The following is a 10,251-nucleotide window of genomic DNA, read 5'->3' as shown; positions in this document are numbered from 1 at the left end:
AAGCGTGTTTATGTATTTCAGGATACTTGACGTTAAGAACACTTATCAGGATGAATTACGGGCTTGGAAAGAATATGTAGAAGACTCATGATGATTGGCACCGCTTTCTGATGCAAAAAAATAAAAAAATAAAGTGGATGTGTCAAACACCCTTAGCGCGCGCTAAGGGGCCTTAGTGTGACCTTAGAGCTACTCTACGGTCAGAAGTATGAAATCATGAAAGTAGACCTTAGCGCAGCGCTAAGGTCTCACCCCTAGACTTTAGCGTTGTAACACGCCCGGGTGTGACGTACAGATTGCCCAAAACACATGTGACACTATTAAGTGACAATAATATCATTAATTCATTCAAATCCCAAGTACACAAGTTGTTCAATAAGACAAATATAAAGGAGAAAACAATAAAACACATCTTCTTGTTTATTCTTTAAGTAACCTAACTTCTAATGTCTTTCGTCATTTCATCCTCTAATGTAAGTACCTGTAGCATATATAGAAAATAAAGTCAACTAATTGAATAGTTGGTGAGTTCACACAAGTTTGATACAAGTACATAAAAACCATACAATTCCATGAAACTTGGTGTAGTAATAGCGCAAGCAATGTCTTTTCCATTCGGTAACAACCAAATGTACTCGGATTGGGGTCCCTATTCCACTCATAACATCGAGGTCTTTAGTGCATGGGGGGGGGGGGCATATGATCATACTTATTGAGGAAACCATGAGCAAGTAGTCTTTGAGCAAGTAAGCAAATAAGCACATAAGTCCATGTAACGAATTGTAGTTTGTTATAATAATTAAATAAAATTTCATTGTTGATAGGATATATATGTTACCCCCAAAATAGTAAAAAGGGTAAAAAAGGGGGTGTGATAAACTCACATTTGAATTGGGATGACAAACTTGACAATGAAACAAAAGTGCGTTATACGAAACCGGACGATCGAATCTCACGAGCTAAAATAATAAAAAAACACAAGAATTACTAACTAATTTTATGGAAAATAAAGGGTTGGTTTATAAGTATTTTGTTACACATTTTTAAGTGTATATATATTTAAGTTAACGGGTTTTTCATGAATTTTTTTAATATTACTTAAGTTGAATATTAGATTTTAAATCATATTTATATAATTTATCGTTGTCGGTTAGAATTTATATAGTTACAACGTTATTATATATATATATTATTTAAATAATTATTTAACAAGTTTTAACGAGTGATTTAGTTTGTAAAAGTTGATTCTTGAACGGAAATTTGTTAACGGAAAATTTTTTATCTATAAAAATAATTTTATTTATTTTTGTTTGATTATAAATATATATTTAACTTATTAAAATTGATAAACAAATGGTTTTTAAAAGAAATAAAAAGATTTGCTGTGACCCGGTTTCAAACCCAGGTCACCATGCCCACACAACACACACACAACCACTGGACCAATTTAGTATTGTTGTTAGGAAATGGAAACAATTAAATTAGCAAACCCAAACTTCATCTTCCTCATCCTAACCCTAGGGTTTTAAATCCCTTAAACCAGACCATGTTCCTTAAATTAGGGTTAGGGGTTTTGTTTGTCGGGTCAAAACTAAGAAAATCAATCTATCAATTACCTTTAAAGCTGCCGGAATGAGGTCGAACAGTGAGTTGCCCGGAGCGAAATTATAAGAACGAATTGGTGATAATAACGAGTTTGTTTGTGTATTATTATGTTTGTAGCACGTTTAGGAAGATATTAGGATACTATTTATAGCCTCAATTGATCCGTTGGAGGTTTAATTCGAGTTAACGAAATTTTTAATATTATCCGGCGGTTTGAGGTTGGAATCCGAACGTTGAAGGTGTTATTACGCGTAATGAGGCTTGATTAATCAATAAGGTGATTGAGAAATGAGTTTATATCATTAAAATTGATTAAAAATGGCGTTTTGGGGAGATTTAATGGTCGCCAGAACTTTTCTGCCATCGCCGGAATTCGGCCTCGCCGGAAAAACGTGAGGAAGATGGGCAGGGGCGGCTGGTGTTGTTTATTATTATTATTATTATATTATTATTTAAAATCCAAGTTTCAATTTAAGTCCCTCATCTTTGTATCAGCTTATATTTTGTTTTTAAACTTAAAAAAAATCTTTAACCCTTTAACTTTATAATTATACAAAACTAGATTAGAACTTGGTATGATTTAATATCTTTAGATTGTTTTCATTTCATACCCGGTAAATTTAAACTTTGATTACTTTATAGACTTTTATAGCTCGGAGATTCGTTAATTGAATTAAACAAATAGAAAACTGAACGAATAATAACTATAAATCATCGTAGTTTATTAAATGATAAACGACAAATACAGATTTATTGAAACGACACAACGGGTCGGTTTAACGAATACAAATACAAATACGAATACAAATAAAAATTGACAAATGTCACAAGCGTCGCGCTAAAGTCCCTCCTGACAGGAAAATTACCCTAACTTTGATATAATCGATTTTGAGCCTAATTTAGAGATATCTTTCATTCCAGCCACCAAGTACAAGCCCTAGGACGATTTTGCACCATTCTGAAGCCTCCTGTTTGTCCGTTCATTGCATGCTTTCGTCCTCTCATCAGATAAGCGAATCATTCGTGATGTCGATGTTAGTCTAAAACCATTGAATTCACTTTAGGCTAGGGTTTTGTGTAAACTAACTTTGATCAAATTCTATGTTTTGAATGATTATGAACTTGATTGAATGTCTTTAATCTTGTTTTTACATTAGAAATGATTGTTTACACAATTTATGAATTTGATTATCAAACTTTGCATCACTTTTCTGGTTGTGTTCATCACATGTAGGGTTAGCTCTTATGTCATTGAACCAGTAATCGTTAGTCATTGCTTAAAATTGGTTTTCATACATTAAACTGATAATTGGGTAAACCGGGGTTCAGTTGTGCCAACAATTCGGTTAGGGTATCGTTTGTCCTCACAACCCAACTAACTATAGGTTTAGTAATTACTGTGCAATTAATCTCATGAATCTGCTATTAGTTGGACATCATCGCATTACCTGAACCTGAAGTTAATCATTTTCTCATTATTGTTTACAGTTCACTTAAAGTAATCGTGTTTTACTTGAATCATCTTTTATAAATCGTTTGACATCGTTTGTCCACCTAATTAATTAATTAATAATATGAACTTTACTTGCACTTTCCATTAATTCTCTGTGGAGACGACCTTACTTACCATACTAGTTATAGGTATTTAAGTCTTATAAATACTTATTTTTGATTAGAGCACGTCATCTACACCAAAGTGGCTAAAGCCTTAGATATTATCAAGTCTAAGGGCCATGTTTGGGGCTTAAGCTCAATATAAAAAAAACTGAAGTCTTCTGGCCATTGACGTGAGGTTGAAGACTCACTCAAAAATAAACCAAATACAACTAATTAGATAGCGGTAAGTGGGTATCGAACACAGGGAGTTTGTGGAAAATATGTTACCGAGTAGCTTTGTAATTTAACTATATTAAACTAAATGCAGAAAATAACTTCAAAGATTTGTTTGATTGGTTTGATTAACAAAAAGAACTAAAAACACTTTAACGAGTTTTAAACAATATGAGAAAATATGCCTTCCCTCGGTTTCAGGTTTCTATGACTGTTAAAGTAAATGTTTAATCTGAGATGAACTATAAAGATATAGTTCGTGCTTATACGAACGATTGTAATAATTGAAGACTAAGTACTTGGATTAGAAACACAAGGTAATCACTCAAATATCAATTAGTTTATCCAACCCCGAATCCCTCCCGATTAATCTCGATTGCTTAAAGCACAAAGAACTGACGGTTTTGAACACGAATTAAATAAACTAACAATCTATCAATCAATGCATAAACACCATAATAATGAAATCAATAAGATCAAACTATTATCTCAGAAATTGCATAAACATTTATAAAGAAACCTTACAATCCGAGGGAAAACACAAAGAGAATTAGCCAAGCATGATCCGGTTCATCATCCCTTAGATTATAGTAATCATACGAATTAAAAACACCAAATCAACAATTGGAAACACCAAACTATTGTTCTTGGACCCAAAAATCGCCCCTAGGTTGTTCCAAAGTGTTAGATAGATGAAAAGACACCCAAAAACGGAATAAAAACAAGTATTTTCGGCATTTACAGCTCCGCACCGTGGCCCACGGTTCCCACCGTGGCCCACGGTGGTCTCCACGATCTCCATAACGCCACGGTACGATGTAAACTGTCGTTTTTGATAGTTGGACCGTGGCCCACGGTGGAGCTCTTTCTCATTTTCTTGTTTTCTTCATATCTTTCTCGTTCAACTCCTTTTTCTTGCGGGTGGCTTGAGAATCTATCTAGGTCCCTTTTCCCGACAACAGATCGGAGATCTTACTTTCTCAAGTCATACGTCTTTTGTTCAGCCAACAGTGTTCCACTCTACTTATTATTACTTACTAGTTATTACTTACTAGCGCCCTTCACTTCAACTCATACTACTTGACTTTCAGCTTATTCCTAATCAAAGCTACTTGCTTATAAGAGAAGAGCAAGGTGCGTAGCTAGCTTGTTAAAGCATGGAAATGTATCTAGAAAGCACAGTAACAGCTATAGCTAGTAAGCTAGTATACACACATTTGCCCGATTGCTTTAACAGACGTGTTACCTCCTGGTTCCCACTTGTCCTGTCCAAAAACTAAGCCGTTTTAGCCCACGTTCTCGTTATTACATCCTCTATCTTCTCCTACCTGCAATTATATGAGTAATCATAGTCAACTAATTCCACAAAATAAACCGATTGAACGTATGATAATTAACGGTCTTAAATCACTTAAGGGCTGTCCAATGGACCACCCGTCAGCCATCTTTCAATGGGGTAAAAGTAAAAGTAGGTTTATTTCCTAACGAGATTAGGAGGGAGAAGTTGGGTATCAAACTCCTTATGGTGTGACAATTGGCAAAAATAGGCAACTAATATAACCGTGATTATGTAAAAAAATAATTATATAAATGAAAGTCTTTTATTTAAAGTCCAAATTGAAAAGCTATGAGAAATATATTACTAAATGTTCGAGAAAAAATTAAATTTGTCGCGTAGCGAACACTGCGCGAAATAACGACTCATTTAAAACTGAAAGGAGTTCAAACGTGTCAGGAACAACTCGAAAAATTAATTTTTTTTTTTTGAAAATATTAGTAATAAGTTATAAACTTATTTTTAGAAGGCTTGAATCGCGAAAATTAGAAAATAGGTAATCCAGAGTCAGTAGCGGACTCTGTAAGAACCCGACACCAACTAATTACAGAAAATCAGTTTCTCTAGCTTATGTTGTCAGGAATTTGATTTCGTTTAAAGTATGACAAAACCTACTAAAAACAAGATTTGGTTGATTATCTAAAACTCGCAATACGTTAAACCGAAAATTTAAAACTTTGTTTTATAACCCAACCCTTTTCACCCTTCCATTCCCCCTAACCGTCCACTCCACCTCTCTTTTCCTCATGTTGCTACAACGGGTATAGCACACAATGAAAGTATGGTGGTTCAAGAGTATGATCTTATCGAAGCTTCCTAACCTACTAAGAATCAAAGAAAACACAACTGTTAGTCTCACCATAGGAAGGGGCCTCCTACGATCAACCTCCGGCGTGAGAATCAGTTATATAATACGAGCGAGATATAGTAGGAGTGTATAGAGAGAGAGTTTAGAGATAGTAGGATGAATTAGAATATGTCAATACCTTTGGCGAAATGTTCTATTTATCGGAAGTTTGGAAGCTTCTCGAGGGAAGTTGAAGCTTCTTAAGTAGAAAAGGTCAGCTCTACTTTTAGCTAGTGCAGACTGGCCAGGTGCCATTTCGGTGTAACATGCAGTCAGCTTTATTTTGTCTTGTAGCTACTTTTACTTTATGGCACGTGTCAGGTTTTGAATAATGATGACTTTTTATGAAGTTAATGTAGCATAGGCTACTTAGTTAACTTATGAGCTTGATGGGCAAGTGTCAAGCTACTCTATCCGGAAGCTTATGCTTCCTCCTCTTTAGTTCATAAGCTTCCCTGCTTGTAAGTTGCTTTTATATTATTAAGCTTGTAGATGGGTAAGGGTACCCACGCCATCAGCGCCAGCAAGAAGTTTTCTGATTTTTAATGATGAAAGCTTGTGACTAATCTCTTTTTGTTATTCTTCCCCTTGGGTGTTCTGTGCATATGAGCTCAGCGGCATGCCTCTTCATAGACCCAAGCATTACCCATTTGGCTGTGTTGAGCTTCATTCTAGGGGAGCACAAAAGCTGGAAAATATTTCCTTGACTTGTGGTATGGAAGTTGGAAGCTACACATCCTTACTATTTCATTTGTGAGGCATCAGGGTGGAAGCTGGAAGCTAAGTATCCTGAGCGTCTCGTTTGTGAAGCATTAGGATAGAAGCTGGAAGCTGAGTATCCTGAGTGTTTCGTTTGTGAAGCATTAGGATGGAAGCTAGAAGCTTCTCGTTACTTGCAGGTTAATGTTATTTTTATTTGTTTTGGCGGATGCTTCCTATTATACCTAAATGATTTGATCTCTGTGTCAGGAAGCCATCATAAGGCTGACGGTTACAGTTGTAACCTAATTCAATCTCACCTGTCCCTATTTCTTTGGGATTTGAAATTCAAAAATTTTACCTTTTATTAGTTATGTAACAACCCTATTTAATCTTCTTCACTCCCCAATTATAGCTTCTCCGAAATTTCCAGCGACTTTTCCTCTAATTCCTTTTATCATAAATCATTCATGCTTCTTTCTACGCCGATTATGGGTCCAAATGTGATGTGGTTACTCAGTTCTCAAAGTTTACCCAAGCGGAACTCGATCGAATTGTGTAGATTACGACATTGGGGCTGATTTGAAGCATGAACTTAAGAGTCCTTTACTCTTGTTTCGGGCCGTACAAAGGTTGCCTTGTATACTTGTTATTGAGGTCAATCAACCCTTCGATATCCTTTCTCTAAGTTTTTTCTATATGTATTGGAGTATCACGACGTTTCCCTTGGAAAATTGGCTCCCGTTGGTGTAGCCAGGGTTCTACGTTTTGAGATTGTTTGGCGCTCGTTGGGTTATGAACCTTCTTTGCCTATGTACTGACAATTTTTCAGTTAACGAAGAATGGGAATTGGTTTCCTGTGGAGAAGACTCGGTGTGAGGCTGGTTTGATCTTCAGTACTGTTGGACTCATGTCTCCTTGGAAAGATAGATTCTTTTTTGTGTCCGATACTATCTTGCCTTTTCTCCAGTTTGGAGGAAGCATGACCTTACCTTGAAGACACCTGAGCTGAAGGTTGAGGAGCTTGACACTACCTTCCTTAAGAGCCTTCGGTATGTGAGCTGTAAGCTTCGCACCTTTTGTAACATCTCGAATCTTTCAAATTAATATTGTTATTAAATAACCGACCAATTTCGATGTTCGGGAAATTCTATCGCGTTATTCGAGTTAATATTTTAGTAATATTTGTTTATTACATTTAATTAATATATAAAAAATAACTTTGGATTATATTCAGTTTTTACCCTAAACTATACTTAACCCGTTAGTGTTTCCATCTCTATTTTCTAGGGACCAATATGCAATTATATTAAACTATTATATCTTTTGACCCATATACCCAGTACCAAACCCATTAACCCAAACTCATATTGCATCTGGAACCCGTAACCCGTTAAACGTTACCCGATTAATAGTCTTGGACCACAATCTTCACGTATCGCTTGGAATCAATTTGTAATCTTTGTACACCTTACCATAATGACTCCACCGACGAATTTAATTAGGAAACAATGATCAAACGAGATTCGAATTTACTTATAACCTAAACCGTCTTAGTGCGTGCATCAATATACACCTTCACGAGCACAGTACAACAATTAAACTTAGATATACGACATGTTACCCGTCGCCAACAATACCCCCAACAGTGATTGGATTATCAACGCTTGATTATACTCGTCCTTAATCATCCTTTGGCTGTGTAACACCGCGTCTTTTACCCTATAAATTTAAGCCTAAATATACTAACTTATAAAGTATAGGGACCAATCTTGTAAAATCTGAAAATCTTCATCCATCGCGATATGCGATGGGGCAGGAATTAATCCCATCGCGTAGCACGATGGCCTTGCACACAAACCCAGAAATGGGCGGCGTAGCGATACACTACGGCCCAATCACAACCGTCATCGCGTATCGCAATGACCCTGCTGAGTCATTGGACACGTGTCCAACAACGTGTCAACACGTGGCACGATATGACAGGCCACGTGTCATGAGCAGATAAGGCGGCGTCTTTTTGCGGCATCATGATACGCGAGGGGTCACAAGGAACCTATCGCGTGTCGTGATGGGGTCCAGAATCAGCCTATAAAAGGGGGGTGACGGGTATTGAGCTTTTCTTATCCCATCACACCTTCATTTACACACACTTAACCTCGAAAGGCGTGCCCCATTGCCGTAACAAGCCGACGTGCCATTTTCTCGTGATTTGTGCAAGGAACGAAGTTACAATCAAGTAGATCAAGATCCTGCCTTTTTCTTATTATCAATCTAAGTATCCAATCTAATGTAGGAGTTATGTGTAAGTTATTTGAATTACAGCTTAGACGATCAATCAAGGCTATGGCCTTTAACCTTGAAAGTTTTTATAAACATTCATAAACAAGTTTTGTTAAACTTTACTTCATAACTAAGTAATGTTAATCAAAGATATATTTTGACGGGCATGTAGTAACTATAAGGGTGATATCGTTAGTAGTAAGTTTCTTGCCTAAGGAAAAGTAATTCGTATAAATCCCAATCAACCGAGGGACCCGTTTACTTACCTGGAGAAACTTACCAACATGTTAAAACCTATAAGCCAAAGCATGCTACATCAAACGTCACATAAAAACTAAGTGTTTTTCATTCACAATCAAAGATAAACGATTTCAAGGTTAAGCTTAGAAATCATAGCTTAATCATTCAAAACATTCATACGAAACTATTTATGTATAGGTTAAATATCATTCACAATCAATCAATCAGTCAAGGTTTCCAACACCGACGGTACAAGTGAATACGTTAACCTTTTTAATAAATCAAAATATATTTATACTCGATAAGATGAACGGGTGTTTGTCTTAATGAGTCAGTCAATATTTGCATGAGATTATGTGATCTCTAAAACGTTATAATACAATATAGAAAATAAAAGCAACTCAGACCGAATACACATGTGTCTGGATCCAAACATAACCATTCAGCCTAATCATTCAAAGGCTACGTGGCCGCGGGCTAGTGGTTATAACTAGCTTCCGATTAAGGGCTACGTGGCTCGGGAATAATTGTGTGTGTAGGGCAGTGGTACATAGACCCGAAGTAGAAATGCTTATGCTGAGCTTGTAGAGAAAACTATATTTGTATTGTAATGTCATTCAAATGTTTTATAGAGTCATACGTGTTCACCAGCATATAGCTGACGTATTTTTCCAACCCATTGCAGGTAATTAAGCATAAGTAGCATTAGCAAGGATTGGAGTCTTAATGAAGATAGAGGCGCGTACAAAATGGCTCCGTTTTGATAAACTAAATCCTTGTAATATGAAACATATATTTTGTAAACTAATACTCGGGTATATAATTCCCGAGTAAATTTTCATTGTAAATTAATGTTATATTCAAACCTAAAGTCTTCCGCTAAAAATTAACCCAATACTCTGATAAATTTACAAAACATGTACCAACTTGTGGTCACACGCCTAGGCCCTAAGTCGGGGTGTGACAGGCGGTATGTTCTTCGATATTATACGCCATCAATTGATCATCTTCTCATGTAATTGACTTATGTGATTTGATCGTCTTGATCTATTCTATCTTAACCCTAACATTAATTAAACTAACAACAAGCTAAATGATCAATTTCAGATTTATAGTTTATGACCCAATTTGGTTTTTATCAGCATATTACTTAAATTTATGTTTTCATATGATACCTAACTGACACTCCAGCTCAGCTGGTTGGGGTGGATGTGTTTAATGTTTGAGCCGGCCAGGGGCTCAGGTTTGAGCCCCTGGACGCGGCTGTGTGTTTTTATTTTTCTTAATTATATTTTTATGATTTATAAGTATTATTAAATATATAATGAAACATTATTTTATTTAGAGAAATCTGCTTTTTGTTTCCCTGGTTTATATCATCGCGCGATGGGTTAACCACTGAAAAAGATTT

This window comes from Bidens hawaiensis, unplaced genomic scaffold, assembly GCF_021521415.1.
Source record: "Bidens hawaiensis isolate Kalapana, Puna unplaced genomic scaffold, B.hawaiensis_p1.1 tig00003237_1, whole genome shotgun sequence".
Lineage (NCBI taxonomy): Eukaryota > Viridiplantae > Streptophyta > Magnoliopsida > Asterales > Asteraceae > Bidens > Bidens hawaiensis.
Note: the sequence above shows the minus strand (reverse complement) of the source record.